The sequence below is a fragment of the Carassius carassius genome, chromosome 29 (assembly GCF_963082965.1).
Source record: "Carassius carassius chromosome 29, fCarCar2.1, whole genome shotgun sequence".
NCBI classification, from domain to species: Eukaryota; Metazoa; Chordata; class Actinopteri; order Cypriniformes; family Cyprinidae; genus Carassius; species Carassius carassius.
The window spans coordinates 9,906,321-9,930,773 of record NC_081783.1 but is presented as its reverse complement, the minus strand read 5'-3'; the positions used below and the strand labels follow the sequence as shown (position 1 = coordinate 9,930,773).

Here is a 24,453-nt window from a genome sequence, read left to right as displayed (position 1 = left end):
CCTTCGAAACTGGATACGTAGGCTCTGTCTCACCGGACCCTCCTTCAACCCCAGAAGAAACTGGTCCCGCAATAGAGTCTCTCCATCTCCCAACCCGTGGTCCCGACGGGTCTGTAGTCGGGCGAATTGCTCTCGCAACCTCAGGGCGAAAGCTCTAATCGGTTGGCGGGGGCCCTGCTTACAATTAAAGAACTGGGAGCGAAGGACAGCTACGGGGGTGTGGTCACCATACTGTTCAGTGAGGAACTGGAACACGGTTTGGGCGTTGGCTCTAACGGCTTCGGGGGCGGCATGCACCTCTCGCCGCGCTTCTCCATCCAGGGAGTTTAACACAAATTGAAGCCGCTGGGCTGCACTAAGGCCCTGTAGGTCGGCCAAGTACTCTAGTTGAGCCTTCCATTCAGACAATCGTACCTCGGATTCTGTCCCCCCATATTTTTGAATCCAGGGGCTCCCCATAAAAACGGGCATGGCACGGGGTTGGGCTGAAAGCCCCGCGTTGTCGGTCATTGGACGACCTTGGTTACTCAACTCGAGGTGGAAACCCTGCCGACTACGCCAAATCTGTCACACCCAGGGGCTGGCTATGCTTTAACTAAGCCACACCCCTTCTCAACTTCCACCTCGAGGAGGTCCCCAAACCCGACCCAATGGCCAAACAACACGAGAACAAGTAAGTGATAAAACAATCTTTATTTAAATATTTAAAAATAGGTTGGGGAATAGGGAAAGGGCAATTAAAACTAAACTCTGACTCGGCCCTCCAGATGGGCTATGGCCGGGAAGAGGTCAGGGAGCAAGGGGGCCACGGGGATCCGGGGCGTGGGGCTCGGGCCCCGGCCTGAGTCTTAGGTATCCGTAGCGCCCTCCTTCTTCCTCCTCTTCGCTGAATACAGCTCACGGTAAGTACTGGTTCACACAGTTCGTTCTCGAGGTGCCCACTCTCTTTCTCTTCCTCCACAGGCAACGGCTCTTCGCTGATTACAGCTCGCAGTAAGTACTGATTCACCCAGTTCGTTCCTTGGGTGCTCACGCTCTTTCTCTTTCTCCACAGGCAACGGCTGGGACACACAGGCACAGTTAGTTCAGCTTGGTTTTGCTCTCACCTCTTCGCTGATTACAGCTCACAGTAAGTACTGGTTCACACAGTTCGTTCCTTGGGTGCTCACTCGCTTTCTCTTTCTCCACAGGCAACGGCTGGGACACACAGGCACAGTTAGTTCAGCTTGGTTTTGCTCTCACCTCTTCGCTGATTACAGCTCACAGTAAGTACTGGTTCACACAGTTCGTTCCTTGGGTGCTCACTCGCTTTCTCTTTCTCCACAGGCAGCGGCTGGGACACACAGGCACAGTTAGTTCAGCTTGGTTTTGCTCTCACCTCTTCGCTGATTACAGCTCACAGTAAGTACTGGTTCACACAGTTCGTTCCTTGGGTGCTCACTCGCTTTCTCTTTCTCCACAGGTATCAACTTGGGCACAATAGCACAGTTAGTTTGCTTTGAATGGCTCTCACCTCTGGGCTGGACACAGCGTACTGTAAGTACAGGGTTCGCTCTATTCCTCCTCGTGTTATTCACTCTCTCTCTCCTTTTCTCTCCACAGGTATCAACTTGGGCACAATAGCACAGTTAGTTTGCTTTGAATGGCTCTCACCTCTGGGCTGGACACAGCGTACTGTAAGTACAGGGTTCGCTCTATTCCTCCTCGTGTTATTCACTCTCTCTCTCCTTTTCTCTCCACAGGTATCAACTTGGGCACAATAGCACAGTTAGTTTGCTTTGAATGGCTCTCACCTCTGGGCTGGACACAGCGTACTGTAAGTACAGGGTTCACTCTATTCCTCCTCGTGTTATTCACTCTCTCTCTCCTTTTCTCTCCACAGGTATCAACTTGGGCACAATAGCACAGTTAGTTTGCTTTGAATGGCTCTCACCTCTGGGCTGGACACAGCGTACTGTAAGTACAGGGTTCGCTCTATTCCTCCTCGTGTTATTCACTCTCTCTCTCCTTTTCTCTCCACAGGTATCAACTTGGGCACAATAGCACAGTTAGTTTGCTTTGAATGGCTCTCACCTCTGGGCTGGACCCAGCGTACTGTAAGTACAGGGTTCGCTCTATTCCTCCTCGTGTTATTCACCTCTCTCTCCTTTTCTCTCCACAGATATCAACTTGGGCACAATAGCACCGTTAGTTTGCTTTGAATGGCTCTCACCTCTGGGCTGAACACAGCGTACTGTAAGTACAGGTTTCCTCTGTTTCTCCTTGTGTTACTCACTCTCTTTCCTTTCCTCTCCACAGGTATCAACTTGGACACAAAACACAGTTACTCTGCTTTGGATGGCTTTCACCTCTGGGCTGGACACAGCGTACCGTGCTATCTCCGGAGATCTGAAGCACGCTCACAACATATACTGTACTGAACTAGGCTAGGACCAGCAATCTCCTTGTCCTCCCACGCCGAAGTGCGTGAAGGCGGGGGTTTATCTGACAGGACACACGGCAATACACAGCAGCCCACAGCAATATACAACACCACGTCAAAATTATAGGTTTTCACAGCACGAAGACTCACCCACCACACTCAGTGTACGGAAAGGACACCCGTCTTCCTTCACTTCGCTTGGTTCGGATCTGGCGATGGAATATGCGGCCTAGCTAGTGATGTCGTCGTTGCGACTACTTCAATAAGTATTCCTTCGGCTCTCCCACCACACTATATTAGGGGTAGGGCCACCCTCCTCCTCCTGGAGAGATCTACACAACGCCAGGTCAATATACAGGGCACTTTCGACTGGCTCTTAGTACTCACATCAATGCCACTTCCAATCCCCTTTTTCACGTCGTCTCAGTTCGCCGTATAATCTGTTCACTTCTCAACCTTTAAGGTTCGCGATGTCTTCACAATCATACAATTCCAGCCTGAGGGAGAGAGAGAGTTAGACAGCTACCAGCAGCGTACCAAGACGGGCACAACCCAGTGCTTCACACACACCAAAGAGAGCTTTTTAGACTGTGAAATAACTTGGCCTTAAGTACTGCCTTGTCCAGCGTATCCTCCAATCACCAACCGCTGTCCCTAACTAGGCACAGGTGCATCGAATTCCCTGATTTTCCTTCTTACGGCGCTACCGGAAGTTCCGGTGTTCTGTTTTTCCGGTCCGGGCGGAAACACTTCCGGGCGGAACCAAACTTCCCGAATTTTGGTTCCGCCCCTAAAGATCGTCACCTTGTGACATGTACAGGAGCGTAAGACGATATATGAAGTGGCATTTTAAACCTTATCAGTCAAGCTCACAAGTATTTACTTTTGAAAATGAAATGACATAGCCCAGTAATTGTAAATGATTTGCTGAAAAGCAAAAAAAAAAAAAAAAAAAGCCTTGTTAGGATTACTGCTGACTGCATTTATGTTCAATGGAGGCTACTGCTTGGACTTAAATGTATACAGTAGTTCACCCAAAGATTAAAATGTCTTTTTACTCACCCTCGTGTCATTCCAAACCTGATTTTCCTTGACTTTCCTTTATTTGTTGAAGACAAAAGTAGTTGTAGTTGTTGTTGTTGTTTTTAAATTACTTTTAGTCCATAGTTGTTTTCTTTTAACAACTCTCCTTTTGTGCTCCACAGAATAAAATAAAGTCATATGGGTTTAGAATGACATGAGGGTGAGTAAATGATGACAGATTTTTCAGTTTTCATTCCTTTAAAGCTGTTGTCTTTTTTGTGGACAGCTATGCTTTGCGCTCAAGAAAAAATATGCTCTTAAAATATAATAATGCCCAAAAAGTGAAGGGGGGGCAAGTTTAAAATTTCTTTAAAAAAAGTGGAGGGTTTATATAATGGTTGTTACAACATAAGATAGACACAAAGGGGATTGCTGGGTATTGGAGGATGAAGGAAATTAATTGAGGATCGGCATCAGAGGCCTGCAATGAACTTGATTCTATTATATTTTATGTTCTTAATAACAATAATTTAAATGTAACTCAAGGAGGTTTTTATTAACAAGAAAGGTAATTACACTTTACTGTTGAGAAAAAATGTCAATTTCGCTATCGCAGAATTAATTTGCACTGGTTGCACATTCACTTTGAAAGCATTCAGAAGGCCCTTTCACAAAGTGGCTGACAAATTGCAGCATTAGACATGCCAGGCTGGCATTGCTAAGCCATCACAATCTACATTTTATCTTCAGTGTGGGAGCTTTTCTTAAATACTATTTCCTAAACTTCTTGAACACTAAAATATCATTAAGGCATCACATCAAATGCCCTCAATAGAGTTTAACTTGCTCAGTGTGGTTGAAAGAACAAAGACACAATCAAAAGATAGGATAAACCCCTTAAACTCTGGCCTTTGGTAATGAGTCTGTTTTTCTCCTCTTTTCTCCTCCCCCCTCCTCATGGCCTCATTCAGGTTCAGCCCTTTTTATTCTCCATTCTGTAATGTTCTTACAGTGATGCCCTTGCACCAGTATAATGTGCTGACATAACATTATTTGGATACCTTAGTTGCAGTAAAAGAGAGAAAACTCATAATTTACCCTGATTTGAGAGTATCTGTGCAAGCTATAAATTATGAATGCACTGTAACAAAACACGGTCACAGCCAGAATCACATTTATCAAAGTAATTGAAGGCATGACACACAGTACACAACAATGTTACAGCATGGTTGCACTAGCATTTTTTAAAAGGACCACAGGCAAGACAAAAAAAATGGCTTCTTCTCAGAGGAGCAAAAAAAAAATAAAAAATAAATAAATCAAAAGATATGGGGAATAGTTGTTGGGTGCTGTGGTGAAACCTAATGATAAGTCTGCTGATCTGGTGTAAGCAAAAAAAAACTTGCTGATTCTGACCTCTGTTTTAGTCCCTGTGCTTGAAATTTATGCACACAGAGGTCCCAAAGGGAGAAACTGTCTGCCTTGCCTGTGAGCTCAGAGGGGCAAGCTAACTCAACCAAAAGATCTTAGAAAGAGGATAACATCCCCAGAGAGCTGTTGCCCCAAAGTGAGTGAGCGAAGGCAACAGGCCCAAAAGTTGGGGCATATCCAGAAAAATCCCCGGATGACTGTGTATGCAAATCCCTAGTTCTTTCTAGCACACACACACACACACACACACACACACACACACACACACACAAATAATATAGATAGATAGATAGATAGATAGATAGATGATAGATAGATAGATAGATAGATAGATAGATAGATAGATAGATAGATAGATAGATAGATAGATAGATAGATAGATAGATAGATAGATAGATAGATAGATAGATAGATAGATAGATAGATAGAAAAAAACAGATAACACATGTAACATGATCGTCTGACATGAAACAGAATCAAAACTGTAACATTATGGAATAAAATGTTGAAGGATGAAGAGGTAATAATTACAGTCAAGCTTTGGGGTGTTGTGTTGTGTTGTCTTGTGTTGTTATATGTTACATATACTTTATGTAGCAAGTATACAAATATAGTAATATACTTGTATATTCTAGTAGTATACTTGTATATGTACTGTTTCAATACTCCTTGGGGCTAAATTGGCCCACTTTCTAGTATTTAAAATTATTCTTAAAAATATACTTGAAATTTACTTAAGTATACTTAATAAAATAAATTATAATTATACTACTTTTTGGTAAGAGTAGCGGTTACAGCATAAACAGAAACCCAGCTTGGCTAATTGAAGGGCAGCCAGTGTTTACTAGAGAGCTTTTATCTATTATATGTGGTAAAACATTTATTTGTTATGACTGGCATTTTTGTGTGGGTCTGAACTGAAATATAAGAAAGCTAGTCTGAATGATTTGTTCACAAATTTAACTGATTTAGGTTTATCTTGATATATCTGTACTCTTTGGTGCAGTTGTGGGAGCAGAGTAGAGTGGAGTTTTATGGACTACTTTTTAACCACACTTTTAACATGTTTGTATATCCTTATAAACTTATTGTATATCCTTGTATAAACTTGAAACTCCACAGAGTTATTGTAACTGCATGGTTAAGAGTGACTAGTCTTCATAATTTCCTCTTGAGTTTTTTTTTTCTCAGAAGATAGAATGTGAGGATGAATAAATGAAATGATTTTAATTTTTGTGTGATTTACAAACATTTATTTATCTTCGTAAATGTTTTGCATCTGGCCTCTCTTTTAAGACAAAATGGCTTTACATCGAAAAATGTTTTTCAAAATTGCACTTGTTAAACTCTTTAGGCCGACTTGTGACCGTCAAACTCTCTGTGAGATCCTATGGTGTCTGAAGTGCTTTAAGAGAAGGGTTATCCCAATGCTTTTAGATGATTGACTAATTTGTCTTAAGAGTCTGATGACAAAGCATTTGCCAAAGAAGTAAAGATGTAGAAATGGTGGTATTCCCTATTGCCTTACGGAATTGCTAACTTCAAGTAGAAAAAGTTTTCCTTTATTCTGGGTATTTATGACTCTATTTGGACTCTGCAAGAGATGCTCAATCTCGTTTTGGAGCACAAAGATCTATGACAGCTGCAGCTTCACTTTAATCTTACTCCTCATTCACTTATCATCAATTTCCCCAAGAACAGAAAAAGACGCCAAACTAGGCAAAAAATCAAATCAAAGCAAATAGCAGAAATGTTTAAGGAATGTTAGGAAATAAAGAAGAGGTGCAAAACAAAGATAAGTTTAGATCTTATTACATTGAGTTTTTTCCTAGGGTTTAGCTATAGAGTAGCCTGTGATTTCTTCAGCAGAATTCTGAGTTACATCATGCCAAGTAATACTGTGGTAAGGAGCTAATGTTCTAATGTTTTTTTCTCAGTGGACGCAATTTCTGCAGCAGTGTAGTTGGTCTTCGTTCAAGTGCTGTTTTTCCCCATTTCAGGTTTTAACTATTCTCGGTAAAATGCTTTTAGAGGGAATTGTCAGGTCTGGTCAGAATATAGAGGCTACTGTAGCATAAGGGCAGGACAGTAAGTGTGAGTAATAACTAGCTGGTCTCTTGCCAGATCCACTGTCATTTGTTGGCAGCTGTTCCTGCCCTCATTTCACTTACTATCTCTCCCCATTCTTTTTCTCTATAAGATTTACTGAAAATGGTCCACATTACTGTCTGCATTCTGTCTAAGGGTAATGATGTGCAGTTATGCAAAATCATTGAAAAACAACAGCAATTTCTTGAAGAACAGCTTTATTAGTCGGAGGGCAGTTAAAGTTAAGATCTATGAAATTCCCAATAATTTAACAACACTGATATATATGTATATACAGTATACAGTATATATGTAGATTGTAATGTATAATTATTTAGTAGCATTTGCAACCACTGATTTACAAACACTTATAATATTGACTAATAATACATTTTAATATTGACTACTAATCAGTAATCAGGCACAATAATTAAAATACTCATTATGTCAGTTTTTTAAAACATCCACTTTTATATCAACGTTTGTGGTTATTCTCCAGACATTACAGCTTCAACATCTGTGATTGCCTTTTGATGTATTAGTGTGACACCAAACACTAGACGTCTACTCTTTGTCCACGCAGATGACACCAGAGATGTAAAGCACATGACTGCAGTGTCAAACTGAGAAGTTAACTCGCATTTAGCAGACACTTCAGACTGGGATTCGTAGTGAGGTAAAAAATGAGAGTGGGTGGCAGGCAAGCGAGAGTATGAACCCTTACTGTCAAGCGCAAGTCTGTCCCTTGATATTAATCCCCTGAAAGCTGTTTTCTGCTATGGATTAGTGACAGAAGAACAAGGCTTAGTGCTCCCTGTAGCAGAGATGAAACACCTTAAACAGGTGCTTGGAAGTAGAAAGACTTTTTGCTGAAATACAGAGAACTTTTCCCCATTTTATCACAAACTAAATTCATTAGAAGGCATTTACTGAGAGAGTTATTGTTGTGACACCGAAAGATGTGACAAGTGTGATGCCTTTGAGCTGCCCTCTTTTACTTTTTTTGAAGACACCCAAAGTTAAAAGATAATATTAAATCCTTCTCACAACAGTTTTGTTCTTCTGTATGCAGTCAATGGAGTGTTTTATGCAAGGTCAGCAGACTGAACACACACATACAGAACAGGTCATGGTATTAATAGCGCCTGGATGCTTCTGTGTTGTCCTTGATGGTCTATTTGCCATTACTCCAGTGTTTATTTTGGCCCGTGCACCTGGTGCGTCATGGCACATAGTGTTCCCTTGGGCTGAAACAGTGGGCCGCTCATCCTGTAATGCATTGCTCCACTCACCTGTTAGTTAGAGAAAGATGCATGGCCTCCGTGGTACAACAAGATGGATGATCAGCAAAAATGTGCTAGCCTCGGCTACCCTGGAGGTGACCCAGACCTGCCTAGTGAAGAAAAGCTTAAACACACACTTGCTTTTTTAGTGAAGAAAAGGTCATGATCGATATTGCCACAGCCACTTAGTGTCACTGTTAACTTATCCATCATCAAAAAGGATCCTCACACTGAGTGAGAATCAGATAGGACAGCATTTAATAGTAGTTTATATGTTTATTTTAATTATTTGTTTGATGGTGGTTTGATTCATGACCATTGAAAAAGCCTTGGTTGTTTATTTAATTGACATGTTGGTTATCATGTGTACTCTTAAAAAGAGGGGTTCTTTATTTGATAATTGATTGATTGTTACATGTATGGTTACATTTATGGTTACATGAAGAACCTTTAGCAGGCATGTTACTTTGTAGTGCGGGGAAACATTTTTATTAAGGTTATTAAAATGATTTATATACTAAAAATAAAGTTTTAAGAACTGTGGACTCAAAAAATATATAGGGATTCCAAAATGGCTCTTCTGTGGCATTGCTGAAAAAAAAACTCTTTGGAGCTTTTATTTTTAAGAGTTCCAAATGTAGAGGCCTTCAAGAACGTTCTAGTAACAGTACATTGCATGCCATTTCATCGTCTCTTTCATTGACACAACTTTCTTTTCCCTTCAACAATGTATGAATTATTTTAGCATGTTAAATTCACATTTACATTTTGCATTTGTTCATGCTTTTATCTAAAGTGACTTGCAACTGCTACAACATGGAGACATAATTTGTGAGTGGCAAAATGCAAAGTGCAAAACTGGTCTGAAAAAATATGAGCTAGGATAGAGATTTAGGTTAAACAACGGGCAGTTCTCAATTGATTTTTTTGATGTTAAGAGGGAATCATTCCAGCAATAACATTAAATGTTTCAGAAACTGATTTTGTGCCTCTTTCTTGTTGTACCACAGACTTGAGGGAATGAAGATATGTGAAAGTAAGGGTAGGAAAGAGAGGTTAATTCCAGTGATGGTTCGATATGCAAGCTTCAGTGCCTTATACCTGATGGATACTTTTTTTTTGATGTGGTCTGTAAAATCTAACCTGGATGATGTTATTGTTTACTGATGGTGTCTACATTAGGTTCAGTGGTTCTCTTTCATCCAAGTCGAGACGTCTGCTAGGCATGGTGAGATCAGTGCAGCTACTGTGAGATCATTGGGCTGGAACGTGAAAGCAAAGTAAAGCTGTGTGTCGTCTGCACTTTTGTTTTGAATGAGAGAATCTCAAACCCAAAATGAGAGAGTAAGCAAGGGCAGTGGAAATATACTAAGCTGTGCTGTATAGGATTTTTTGTTGTTATTTTTTTTTTTTTTTACAGAGGTTGGCTGCATTTACTCCTCTTAACAGGCTACAGTCCCTATGATTTCAGGTGAGTTTAAAGTGTTTATAGATAGTGTTCATAGGTTGAACATTTGTGATATCCACATTTGTGGATTTTCAATTATACTTACTGCTGTTTGTTGTTTGTAGATGCTTGTCCTTAGTATTGTCAAGGACGCCCAAACTTTCTGTAAGAGTGCGGAATGATGATAAAACAGCCTCAAAATGGATACAAATGGAAATTGTTAAAAGCATTGTCCTTTGTGAAAGATCTGTTCACAAAACAGAATTGTGATGGCTATGCAAATGAACCAGCTTCCCACATTGCTACTATATATCATCTTACTATTGATTGACAAGAGTAATGACAATGCACTTGTTATGTTTTTTTAGTCTTGCTCATAAAAGGGTGGGGATGAAAACTTTACAGCCAGTAAATCATTATTCACTGCTTTTAGAAGCTTTGGAAAAAAAGTTTAAATCTGATGAAATATGTCACTAATATCTTTTCATTGTACAGCAAACTAAAAGATCATTAAAAAATGTGTTTCTGGAAACTGTTGAGATGGCACCGTCACAATTCAAACCAGTTATCTACTTATAAATAATGACACCAGAAGCATTACCTAATGATTATGAGAGCATTAATCTAAAACATTTGTTGTTGAAGTGCATTTGTTGTTGAATAATAGCAGTAATCACAGTAATCGCGCTCCACGATAGTACACTGTTTATCTGTAGATTGAAGCAAAACTGGAATCAAGCCAACACAATAAGTTGGATTTATGGATGAAAAGAAAACAATTCATAATATTCAGAGCATTTTAGGAGCACAAACAGACAGAAGCATAGCCTTCTCTATTAGTTTCACCAATAGCTGCTTTGGCCTGGTTTGTTGTTTATAGCGTTTGAATACACTTTTACATTATATTACACTAGTAAGGGATTGGAATCCAAGGGAGAGAAAACCAGAGGGAAAACTAGATAAATAAATGAACACAAGTTTAATCCACTCAGGTGTTTCTTGTGGGGAAATGGAGTGAGGGTACTTACTAACTACTGAGCTGTTTAATTAGGTGCCTTGCTGCTTGTTAATGAGGGCACTAACAAGGGCACTGTGGCCGTGGACTGCGGCTGCCCCGCTGATCATTAATGGGAGGCAGTGTGTGTGTCACAAATACAAGCCTGACCAGGACTACAACATGAGCGACGCAGAGGCAGCAGGGGGCCAGGGCACACGCTCTGCAGGGACAGTACTGATTCACACGGTGCTGGAAGGGGGTGAAGCCAAAAGCCAGTGTTAATTGAAGCCTAGCAGAGTAAGCGTTGAAAGAGCAGCCTTTTATTTCATAGCAGCTTTTACCGATTTGTTTGTTTATGTTGACATCTCATTAGTTATATTGATTAGGTGGGGGAAAAAAGTGGCACTAATTTCATATTCATTGCTTGGCCTGTTTTTATGGAGTCAAAGCTTCGCTTTATTGCCAACTTCCACGGTTCCTTTAGTGCCGTTCCTCTCATTAAACATTGTGTTATTAAACCCATTTATTTCCAGTAGATAGACTGGGAACATTTCGTTTTTGCTCACTAAAAGAAAGCTACCTAAAATTTTTGCTAATGTGTATACTCACCCTGAGCCATGACTTTATTAGTTGACCAGCATACTCTGCAATCTACATTATTCACTATTCTTTGATCTCCCACTGTCTGCATGCATTTACATTCATAACAAAAGTCACAATTCATATTAATGATTTCTTTTTCAAATGCCACTGATTTAATTATAAAAGTTAAGTTGTAATTAACTATGTATCAACATCCAGAATAATGTAAATAATATACTATAATAACAAATAAATTACTTTAAAATTATGTAACAACAATAATAATAGTAATAATAAATATCATTATTATTATTGGTGGTGCTGTTTTTCAGTCAGTTTTTGTTTTATTGTATATGAAGTCATAATGAAGTCTTTTAGCACAACTAAAACAACTGTAAGTGGCTGAAATTGGAAAACTTGCACATTTGTATTTAAAAATGGCTGCATTCATGCATACAGTGTGTTAAAAATAAGCTAGCTACAAAGTGTGCACTGTGCAGTGACCTTCAAAAACTAAATCACATTGTATCACTTTCCCTTTGATGCCACATTAGAAAGGGAGCAAAACCAAGGCCGTTTATCCACCAGTCAGTGCAGAGCCACCAGCTTTGAGTATGAAAAAGAGGAACGGAAAGAGAAAAAAGCATCCCATTTCATCTCTGCAGGAACATGACGGAGGAATAAAAGCCATACTAAAGTTCAATGGTGCCTGTGAGTTTCTCTTCCTCCCGCAATTTGTCACAAGCTGAGAGGTCCATCCGATTGGTGCACTCAGTTGTCCGGATGAGTGCCTGAGGGGTTCGGTCAGGCACACAGATACAATTCTGCAACATGGTTCAGCAGCTCGCCATGTGCCATGCAGGTTTGTTGTAAGGCCATGTTATCAGATTTAGGATGTTACCAGTAGTTTCCAAGACCGAACAGCAGGCATAATTGATATTCCTCTCTGCCTTACAGCTGGAAGTTTGAAAGCAGAAGGCCACAGTCCCTGAGAGTATTTGGTAGGAGTCGAGTCATTTAATAGGTTTTTGTATGACAATTTAAAGCCAACAAAAGTATCTAAAGTGCATTTACTTGGTACCAAATGATGCCTAATTTTTTTGTCACAATTGATGATTATGCACTTATAAAACATAATGTGGAATAATATGTGCCCTGTGCAGCGATGTCAAATGATTTTGATAAATCATGACGAGTTTGTCCATAATTAAGAATAAAACAAACTTTAAAAAAATAAAACAAATCATTATTAATCCTAAAACAAAGTGAGGCTTTAAACATGTCTTAAACATTGACCATTTCTGATTATGTGTCTATGTGGTTATGGCCCTACAACAAATTACACATTAATGTTAGATGAACAATTGCTTAATACATTTTTGGTGAATTATAAAAAAAAAAAAAAAAAGTATTTCCCTCATCTCTGTCCACCATATTGGAATAAAATATTTTCCAGTTTGCCTCAATCCCTAAGACACTGCTTCATATTTTGGATGAAGAGCCAAAAAGGCAGCACAATCTAAAACAGACTGTTTTATCATGCGTAAAAAAATAAATAAATAAAAACTAACAAAAAAAAAACACGATCAGTGTTGTACCCTTAAAGAGTTAAAAAGATGTTTAGAATGTACTTTAGACACTAAGTTTGCTTTAATATGTAGTTGTTATTGAACATAGTCTTTTGATTGCACAAATCAAGGAAGCTTTCAAAAGACATCCAGTGTCTTTGATGGTAAAATTAAATGTTTTCATTTGGAAAATCAGTGCAATTGCTTGTAAATGGAGGAAGATGTTTCAGTAAATTAGATTACATTTAGACATACATATAAGAACCATTCCCAATAAAAGAAATGTAACCTGTTATTGCTAAATCAGAGTTTTTTCAAAGCCAAGTTTTCTGAATTAAATTGTCATGAAAAAAATAAAATGAAATAATAATAATAATAATAATAATAATAATAAATGGACAAAGCCAGAAATAGTTTTAATAATAATAATCAGCTTTGATCCAAAAGGCTGAAAAAAAAAAATAATTTTATCATTTTTGCAGTAAGTGTACCCATGATTGCAGTAAGTGTACAAATGAAAGAAATTCAAACCCTAGCTGTTAACCATTATTGACCTCTAAGAGCTGTTTATTTATATAGGTTTTAAAGAACCACCGTATTTCCAGGCACATCTCTGCCTTTTCGAACACTAGGAACAGTAAAAATATTTATATCTTAAAAATAAATGAATGAATAAATAATAATGAAACAACAACAACATTAAAACATTGACAATGATTTGCAAAGTTTCTCAAAGAATGTACTGAGCACAGATGGTATTTGAATTTTTGGGCATAAATGAGATCATCTTAACCATGACGCATTGAGAAGAGAGTTTTATGATTTGGGGCTGGCAGCCATTAAAGAATGGATTAATGTATTGCACTAGAACATTTTACAAAACAGTACCAGTGTCTGCCTGTTGACTAAAACTTGTTGACATGAGGGTTTATCTGTGTGTGTGTGTGTGTGTGTGTGTTTGTGTGTGTGTGTGTGTGTGTGTTTGTGTGTGTGTGTGTTTGTATATATATATATATATATATATATATATATATATATATATATATATATATATATATATATATATATATATACACACAGGGCTTGGGATTAACTTTTTTGCTAACTAGCCAATTTGGCTGGTGGTTTTCCAAAGTTACTAGCCACACACCATTTTTACTAGCCACATATTTGTTGTTGTGAAATTACCTGATAAAGGTTGACTGTGTTGTGCTAAAATTCGCTTGTTCTAGATTTACAACACTTTTAAATTTAAAACCACTTAACACACCCAAATCAAGACTACATAAATGTATAACAATACAGGTCATTATCATTAGCTCTGATAAGGTTGTGATTACTTTTGTGATTACTTTTATCTATATGACCAAAAATGACCAAATGTACAGTATGACCAAAAAGTATTTTAACAATTTCCCTCTGCGCTCCAAGCATTTAATAATCACTCCGCTCCGCACTCATTGATACCAGAAACACAGCTCCGCCTTCGCACCATGGCTAAAGAATTTCAGTATGTTTGTATTTCAATGTTATGTTCATAACATAGCCTATATTACAATAATAACAAAAAAATAACAGGAGAGTTTCAAAGTGTCTTAGGCTATATGCATTAATGATAACTTTATAACTGAGATAACTGAGAAATTTGTTTTGGCTGTTCAAGGGTTCAAGGGGTACAGATTGCTTAGATCTTTACTTTGCGTGACTTCTTGGCTGCAAAATCATCAATCGCCTCATCATATGACACAGTCTCACATATTTCATGGTTGATACTCAGAACAGCAAGTCCCGATAAGCGATCCTGTGCCATTCTGGCTCTCAGAAATGTTTTGATTAATTTGAGCTTTGAAAAGCTTCTTTCTGCGCTGACTACATTAACAGGTAAGGTCAAAGCAATTCGAAGAGCCATCCAGAGATTGGGGTAGATTTCTGTCAAATGCTGAGTGAATAAATGACAGGAGATTTAGCAGTGTCATACTGGTTGACTGAATTTGTGGCAAGTTTGTCAACTAAGAGCAAGTTTTTGTAAATTGCAGACATTTTAGCTTTTTAAAAGATTTTTTGATCATCAATAAAACTTTGCACTAGATATTGGACAGTGGGATAAATTCGAATTTGGAAAGAGGAGGAGACCTTTTTTAGCATGAACTGGTGGGATGGATAATGAATTGATTATTTAATGAAACATTCTGAATGTGGCCTAATTTTCTCATATAAATCAGAAGTATGTCTTTGATCATAGGCATCATCACATATATTAAATCAAGTCTTAATACTACACTAACCATAAATACCTTTAGTTTGAGCTTGCTTTTCTTCCTCTGCTTTTCTCTTCTTCCTTTTATCGGCTCCAGAAAGATACAGTTTGGATGCCATTTAACACAATCTTTGAAGGAATATGTTATGACATTCTAGTTCACCCAATAGCCTATTGTGGGCAGTGTTATGTTAAATAGATTGTGGTGCTGCTGTATATGTTTCTAATATTTTTCCGCTTTTATTTACACAGTTGTTTTTGTATTATTATCTATCTATCTATCTATCTATCTATCTATCTATCTATCTATCTATCTATCGGGGTTCAGGGGCAAGTTCCAAATGTAAGTGATCATCCCTATCACCTTGGAGTGTGGAATTTGGAGTGAGCAGGGCACTAATGTCAAAAAACTATTTACTGTAAAGATGTCACACCCAGGGGCTGGCTATGCTTTAACTAAGCCACACCCCTTCTCAACTTCCACCTCGAGGAGGTCCCCAAACCCGACCCAATGGCCAAACAACACGAGAACAAGTAAGTGATAAAACAATCTTTATTTAAATATTTAAAAATAGGTTGGGGAATAGGGAAAGGGCAATTAAAACTAAACTCTGACTCGGCCCTCCAGATGGGCTATGGCCGGGAAGAGGTCAGGGAGCAAGGGGGCCACGGGGATCCGGGGCGTGGGGCTCGGGCCCCGGCCTGAGTCTTAGGTATCCGTAGCGCCCTCCTTCTTCCTCCTCTTCGCTGAATACAGCTCACGGTAAGTACTGGTTCACACAGTTCGTTCTCGAGGTGCCCACTCTCTTTCTCTTCCTCCACAGGCAACGGCTCTTCGCTGATTACAGCTCGCAGTAAGTACTGATTCACCCAGTTCGTTCCTTGGGTGCTCACGCTCTTTCTCTTTCTCCACAGGCAACGGCTGGGACACACAGGCACAGTTAGTTCAGCTTGGTTTTGCTCTCACCTCTTCGCTGATTACAGCTCACAGTAAGTACTGGTTCACACAGTTCGTTCCTTGGGTGCTCACTCGCTTTCTCTTTCTCCACAGGCAGCGGCTGGGACACACAGGCACAGTTAGTTCAGCTTGGTTTTGCTCTCACCTCTTCGCTGATTACAGCTCACAGTAAGTACTGGTTCACACGGTTCGTTCCTTGGGTGCTCACTCGCTTTCTCTTTCTCCACAGGCAGCGGCGTAAGTACAGGTTTCCTCAGTCTCTCCTCGTGTTACCCACTCTCTCTCCTTTTCTCTCCACAGGTATCAACTTGGGCACAATAGCACAGTTAGTTTGCTTTGAATGGCTCTCACCTCTGGGCTGGACACAGCGTACTGTAAGTACAGGGTTCGCTCTATTCCTCCTCGTGTTATTCACTCTCTCTCTCCTTTTCTCTCCACAGGTATCAACTTGGGCACAATAGCACAGTTAGTTTGCTTTGAATGGCTCTCACCTCTGGGCTGGACACAGCGTACTGTAAGTACAGGGTTCGCTCTATTCCTCCTCGTGTTATTCACTCTCTCTCTCCTTTTCTCTCCACAGGTATCAACTTGGGCACAATAGCACAGTTAGTTTGCTTTGAATGGCTCTCACCTCTGGGCTGGACACAGCGTACTGTAAGTACAGGGTTCACTCTATTCCTCCTCGTGTTATTCACTCTCTCTCTCCTTTTCTCTCCACAGGTATCAACTTGGGCACAATAGCACAGTTAGTTTGCTTTGAATGGCTCTCACCTCTGGGCTGGACACAGCGTACTGTAAGTACAGGGTTCGCTCTATTCCTCCTCGTGTTATTCACTCTCTCTCTCCTTTTCTCTCCACAGGTATCAACTTGGGCACAATAGCACAGTTAGTTTGCTTTGAATGGCTCTCACCTCTGGGCTGGACACAGCGTACTGTAAGTACAGGGTTCGCTCTATTCCTCCTCGTGTTATTCACTCTCTCTCTCCTTTTCCCTCCACAGGTATCAACTTGGGCACAATAGCACAGTTAGTTTGCTTTGAATGGCTCTCACCTCTGGGCTGGACCCAGCGTACTGTAAGTACAGGGTTCGCTCTATTCCTCCTCGTGTTATTCACCTCTCTCTCCTTTTCTCTCCACAGATATCAACTTGGGCACAATAGCACCGTTAGTTTGCTTTGAATGGCTCTCACCTCTGGGCTGAACACAGCGTACTGTAAGTACAGGTTTCCTCTGTTTCTCCTTGTGTTACTCACTCTCTTTCCTTTCCTCTCCACAGGTATCAACTTGGACACAAAACACAGTTACTCTGCTTTGGATGGCTTTCACCTCTGGGCTGGACACAGCGTACCGTGCTATCTCCGGAGATCTGAAGCACGCTCACAACATATACTGTACTGAACTAGGCTAGGACCAGCAATCTCCTTGTCCTCCCACGCCGAAGTGCGTGAAGGCGGGGGTTTATCTGACAGGACACACGGCAATACACAGCAGCCCACAGCAATATACAACACCACGTCAAAATTATAGGTTTTCACAGCACGAAGACTCACCCACCACACTCAGTGTACGGAAAGGACACCCGTCTTCCTTCACTTCGCTTGGTTCGGATCTGGCGATGGAATATGCGGCCTAGCTAGTGATGTCGTCGTTGCGACTACTTCAATAAGTATTCCTTCGGCTCTCCCACCACACTATATTAGGGGTAGGGCCACCCTCCTCCTCCTGGAGAGATCTACACAACGCCAGGTCAATATACAGGGCACTTTCGACTGGCTCTTAGTACTCACATCAATGCCACTTCCAATCCCCTTTTTCACGTCGTCTCAGTTCGCCGTATAATCTGTTCACTTCTCAACCTTTAAGGTTCGCGATGTCTTCACAATCATACAATTCCAGCCTGAGGGAGAGAGAGAGTTAGACAGCTACCAGCAGCGTACCAAGACGGGCACAACCCAGTGCTTCACACACACCAAAGAGAGCTTCCCAGACTGTGAAATAACTTGGCCTTAAGTACTGCCTTGTCCAGCGTATCCTCCAATCACCAACCGCTGTCCCTAACTAGGCACAGGTGCATCGAATTCCCTGATTTTCCTTCTTACGGCGCTACCGGAAGTTCCGGTGTTCTGTTTTTCCGGTCCGGGCGGAAACACTTCCGGGCGGAACCAAACTTCCCGAATTTTGGTTCCGCCCCTAAAGATCGTCACCTTGTGACATCCTCCCCCGCCAATCCGTTCTAGTCCCTAGAACGTCCTCGGGCTGTCCACTCCCCATAGCGGGCAGGGGGTCGGCCTCGGTTCTCTCGCTGGGATCGTCTCACTGGTGAATCGGGCTCAGCTTGTTCAGGGGCTGCTTCTGGTTCTCTCGGGGCGATCGGGGGTGGTGCCACCACGGGTCTCCCTGGTACCACAGCCCAACCTTCAATCCAGGGGGCCGCTGGTACAGGTTCCGTGGGGACTTCTTCCACGGCTTCAGGGTAGTTAGGGCATGGGCGAATCATGTTCCGGTGCACCACACGGTCGGGGCCTGACTTCCCTTCTGGCCGGATGGTATAGACCGGCTGCCCCGGCCTCTGCTGCCGGCAGACTACATAAGGGGTGGCCTCCCAACGGTCACTCAGTTTCCCCTTCCCCTGCCGCCGATTATCTCTCACCAACACCCTCTCTCCTGGCAGTAGAGGGGCTTCTCTAGCAGTCCGATCATACAACCGCTTACTTTTCTCTCCTGCCGTCTGTATCCTTTTCGACACCTGCTCGTAGGCGAAATGCAAGCGCTGGTGATGGCGCCCCACCCACTCCGTTACACTTGCTTCCTCTTGGTCGGCTATCACTCCTAGGACCAGGTCAGTAGGCATTCGTATGTGTCTGCCAAACATCAGGTAAGTGGGAGCGTAACCCGTAGTACTATGTATACTGTTGTTATAGGCCTGTAGGAGGTTTGGCAAGGCACTCACCCAATCGTCCTGCCGTTGTTGGTCCAAGGTCCCCAGCAGCCCCAATAGGGTCTGATTGAATCTCTCACAGCCGCCGTTCCCCTGAGGATGATACGAAGTGGTGTGAGTTTTCGTGCAACCGTACAACTGGCATAGTTCTCTAATTACCCTGGACTCAAAGTTGGCTCCTTGATCGGAGTGCAGAAACTCCGGGCATCCGAACGTCTGGAAGACGGCCCGCCATAAAACTGTAGCGGTGGTGGTTGCAGTCTGGTCGAGGGTGGGGATAGCCCAAGCGTACTTTGTAAACAAATCCGTTATTACCAAGATGTTCTGGTAGCGATCTCGTGGTCGGCCCAGTGTCAAGAAGTCCATAGCCATGATATGAAGGGGGGCCTTCGCATGGATGGGTACCATTGGCGCTCGGACCTCCCGTCTGGACTTAAACAATATGCATCTCGGGCAAGCTTGAATTAGGGCGTGCACCGATGCCTCTAGCCCGGGCCAAAAGAAGAATCTCCTAAGCAGGGACACGGTCCTCTCCTGTCCCTGATGCCCCAACTGGTTGTGGTACGCCGAAACTAAAGCCGTTACCTCATCTGCGGGTACCACGATCTGGCGTACTTCTTCGCCCAACTTCGGGTCACTGACCCTTCTGCACAAAACGCCATCTCTCAGCTCCAGCCTGTCCCATTGCCCCAGCAGCCTCCTCCCAGTATCCGTCTGGGCTAACCTCTCCGCTGGCGTCAGCCGTCGGCCCTGTTCCAGCCATTCTCTTACCAGCCGCACATCTTGATCCCTGGCCTGTCTCTCCCTCCACCGACGGGGATCCCATCCCCAGTTCTCAGGCACGGCCTCTTGTCTGCTGCCTGGTGCCTCTACTGCTCCTACCATATAGCCCTCCTCCGGGCTGGCCCCTCCGGGGCTTTCCGCTTCGGGCAGCCTTGAGAGGACGTCCGCGTTCGTGTGTTCACGCCCTGGTCGGTACTGTAGTTGATAGTCAAAGTTGGCCAGTTGGGCCACCCACCGCTGCTCCACGGCTCCCAGCTTCGCCGTCTGCAAGTGTACTAATGGGCTATTGTCTGTAATGATCGTCACCTTGGCACCCCAGAGGTAGTCTTTAAATTTCTCACTTAGGGCCCACTTCAACGCCAGCAGCTCCAATTTGAAAGAACTATAGTTCGCATCGTTCCTCTCGGCTGGGTGGAGGCTCCGGCTGGCGTACGCGATGACCCTCTCAACTCCGTCCTGCCGTTGAGCCAACACCGCTCCCAGCCCGAGATTGCTGGCATCTGTATACAAAAGGAATGGTTTTGTGAAATCTGCGTATGCCAAGATAGGGGCCTGTAGCAGCTCCTGCTTCAATGTCTGGAACGCCGACTCACAATTTGCATCCCAGTCTACGTTGGGCGACCCCCGGCCCCGGTTACGACCTGTGCCAACCAGCAACTGATTAAGGGGTTTAGCAATTTTTGAAAAGTCCTTTATGAAACGCCTATAGTATCCCACAAATCCTAAAAAGGATCGCACTTGCCTCACTGTCCTCGGGGCCTTCCAGTCCTTCACGGCCGATACCTTTCCAGGATCTACGGACACTCCAGCCGCACTGACCACGTGGCCCAGAAAGTTGACTTCTCTCCGTAGTAAGTGACACTTATTGGGCTGTAGTTTCAATCCGTACTTCTCCATGGCCCGAAAAACTTCCTCGAGGTGCCTCAGGTGTGAATCAAAATCTGGGGAATAGACAATCACATCATCCAGGTAAACTAATACTGACTCCATTAACTGACCTCCCAAGCACCGCTGCATCAGCCGCTGGAAGGTGGCCGGAGCGTTACAGAGCCCGAAAGGCATCCGGTCCCATTCAAATAGTCCAAACGGGGTTGTAAAGGCAGTCTTCTCCCGGTCTGCTTCGGCCACCTGCACCTGCCAGTAGCCACTGGCCAAATCTAGGGTAGAGTACCATGCCGACTGCGTGAGGCTGGCAAGCGAATCTTCGATCCGTGGCAAAGGGAAAGCGTCTTTCTTAGTCACGAGGTTCAGCTTACGGTAGTCCACGCAGAATCTCCAAGCCCCCGTCTTCTTTTGCACCAGCACTATGGGGGCCGCCCACGGGCTGCTGCTTTCCCTAACAACTCCTTGCTTCAGCATGCCTTGCAGGAGTGTACGTACCTCGGTATACAAAGTGGGCGGAATTGGGCGATACCTCTCCCGGCTGGGCCCTGCATCCCCGGTAGGTATATGATGTTGTACCACCTGGGTGCATCCGTAGTCTTCATCGTGGGTGGCAAACACATGCTGCCATCTCCGAAGGAGGGCCTGTAACTTCTGTGTCTGTGCCTGCTCTAAATCCTCCCCTTGTAACGACTCACCCGCCAGGTGGCTCGGCACACTCCTCTCCATACCACCCCATGGGGTGTCTACTTGTGTCAGGGCCACCTCGATGACAGTGGGGCACACCTGACGAAAACTAATATCCCTCTCTTCCCTTACTTGGTGGGATGTAACCGTTGTCAGACGGGCTAATCGTTGGTGCCGATGTAGTTGCACCGCGTATGGATGTACATTCCGTATCCTCACGGGGACTCTCCCCCGCCGGACCGTCGATAGTCCTCGTGCCACTTCCACTTGTGGACAATCCACATGGGGCTCCACCAGCACCCACTCTTCTGGGCCCGCTCTTCGGGGCGGTACTCGCGCCCACACAACAGCCTCACTTTTTGCGGGGACAGACAAAGCAAAACGACACATCACTCTTCCTACCTCTTCCTGTTCCCTGCGGACTTGGCTCATTTGCACCCTTCGACAGTCAGCTACCACACACTCCCACTTGGGCCTCTCTGCAGGTGGTATCTTCGATACGGGCCTAGCCCGAAATAGCTCTTCCCAGCAATCAGCGAGGACATTCATGCCCAACAGGGCTCGATGTGCACCCAGACAATGGTCTTGCACGATAATCACACCTTTCTGGGGGACCATCACTCCGTGAACCTCTAGGTCCGTCAATCGGTAGCCAATATATGGGATGTCGAGGCCGTTTGCGCCCTTCAGAGTAAGCCAGGGGGCCTCCGCCCCTGGTGCCCCTTGTTTCCCAAACACTTCTTCGGATAAACTCTCAGCAAACAACGTCACTTGGGAGCCTGTGTCTACCAGGCATTGAATCTCCTTGCCGCACACTCTCACCTTCGCCACGGGGCTACGCCCAATCATCTGGCTCCTAGAGCCATATCCTCTTCCAGGGTCTTCTCGAGGGGTCCCGGCCACACGACCCACAGTGGCCGGCCGACCTAAAAACCCCCTTCTGACGCCCTGCGGGGCCCACACTGGCGGCTATAGTGACCTGGTTTGCCACAGCGGTTGCAGATGGGTCGCCCTTGCTCGTCCCATTCGAAACGGGGCCGGTTAAAGTGGTTCGGGCGCCTGAACGGCTCTCGGCCTCCCTCTGAGTACACTCGGTCTCGGGGCGCCGGCCGTGGTTCCTCCCGCGCCCGTCCTTGGCGCAATTCTCCTACGAGGGCTTTAGACAGTTCAGACATCTGATCGCGGACATCTTTCAAAAGTTCAGCCTTCAGTGCTTGCTTCCAGTCAGGGCCTCCGGGTTGTGCTGGTGCTACTTCACTGACAACCGCACACACTGGGGAACCACTCACCTCAGTCTCATCACCTTCCAGGGCCAGTGCCTCTTTCTTCAGATCTTCGAACGTAAGACCCGGGTCCCTTCGAAACTGGATACGTAGGCTCTGTCTCACCGGACCCTCCTTCAACCCCAGAAGAAACTGGTCCCGCAATAGAGTCTCTCCATCTCCCAACCCGTGGTCCCGACGGGTCTGTAGTCGGGCGAATTGCTCTCGCAACCTCAGGGCGAAAGCTCTAATCGGTTGGCGGGGGCCCTGCTTACAATTGAAGAACTGGGAGCGAAGGACAGCTACGGGGGTGTGGTCACCATACTGTTCAGTGAGGAACTGGAACACGGTTTGGGCGTTGGCTCTAACGGCTTCGGGGGCGGCATGCACCTCTCGCCGCGCTTCTCCATCCAGGGAGTTTAACACAAATTGAAGCCGCTGGGCTGCACTAAGGCCCTGTAGGTCGGCCAAGTACTCTAGTTGAGCCTTCCATTCAGACAATCGTACCTCGGATTCTGTCCCCCCATATTTTTGAATCCAGGGGCTCCCCATAAAAACGGGCATGGCACGGGGTTGGGCTGAAAGCCCCGCGTTGTCGGTCATTGGACGACCTTGGTTACTCAACTCGAGGTGGAAATCCTGCCGACTACGCCAAATCTGTCACACCCAGGGGCTGGCTATGCTTTAACTAAGCCACACCCCTTCTCAACTTCCACCTCGAGGAGGTCCCCAAACCCGACCCAATGGCCAAACAACACGAGAACAAGTAAGTGATAAAACAATCTTTATTTAAATATTTAAAAATAGGTTGGGGAATAGGGAAAGGGCAATTAAAACTAAACTCTGACTCGGCCCTCCAGATGGGCTATGGCCGGGAAGAGGTCAGGGAGCAAGGGGGCCACGGGGATCCGGGGCGTGGGGCTCGGGCCCCGGCCTGAGTCTTAGGTATCCGTAGCGCCCTCCTTCTTCCTCCTCTTCGCTGAATACAGCTCACGGTAAGTACTGGTTCACACAGTTCGTTCTCGAGGTGCCCACTCTCTTTCTCTTCCTCCACAGGCAACGGCTCTTCGCTGATTACAGCTCGCAGTAAGTACTGATTCACCCAGTTCGTTCCTTGGGTGCTCACGCTCTTTCTCTTTCTCCACAGGCAACGGCTGGGACACACAGGCACAGTTAGTTCAGCTTGGTTTTGCTCTCACCTCTTCGCTGATTACAGCTCACAGTAAGTACTGGTTCACACAGTTCGTTCCTTGGGTGCTCACTCGCTTTCTCTTTCTCCACAGGCAGCGGCTGGGACACACAGGCACAGTTAGTTCAGCTTGGTTTTGCTCTCACCTCTTCGCTGATTACAGCTCACAGTAAGTACTGGTTCACACGGTTCGTTCCTTGGGTGCTCACTCGCTTTCTCTTTCTCCACAGGCAGCGGCGTAAGTACAGGTTTCCTCAGTCTCTCCTCGTGTTACCCACTCTCTCTCCTTTTCTCTCCACAGGTATCAACTTGGGCACAATAGCACAGTTAGTTTGCTTTGAATGGCTCTCACCTCTGGGCTGGACACAGCGTACTGTAAGTACAGGGTTCGCTCTATTCCTCCTCGTGTTATTCACTCTCTCTCTCCTTTTCTCTCCACAGGTATCAACTTGGGCACAATAGCACAGTTAGTTTGCTTTGAATGGCTCTCACCTCTGGGCTGGACACAGCGTACTGTAAGTACAGGGTTCGCTCTATTCCTCCTCGTGTTATTCACTCTCTCTCTCCTTTTCTCTCCACAGGTATCAACTTGGGCACAATAGCACAGTTAGTTTGCTTTGAATGGCTCTCACCTCTGGGCTGGACACAGCGTACTG

At 44.2% G+C, this 24,453-nt stretch overlaps 1 long non-coding RNA gene across 2 annotated transcripts; it reads left to right on the top strand.

Moving 5' to 3' along the window:
• The first annotated feature begins 10,833 nt into the window (after positions 1–10,833).
• LOC132110121 (uncharacterized) lies at positions 10,834–12,422 on the top strand. Of its 2 annotated transcripts, none has more exons than XR_009424591.1 (3): positions 10,834–10,988; positions 11,939–12,135; positions 12,231–12,422. It is a non-coding gene; the product is annotated as an uncharacterized LOC132110121 (long non-coding RNA). The 2 variants fall into 2 exon arrangements; XR_009424590.1 differs by having other exon boundaries at positions 11,828–12,135.
• Positions 12,423–24,453: the final 12,031 nt, after the last annotated feature.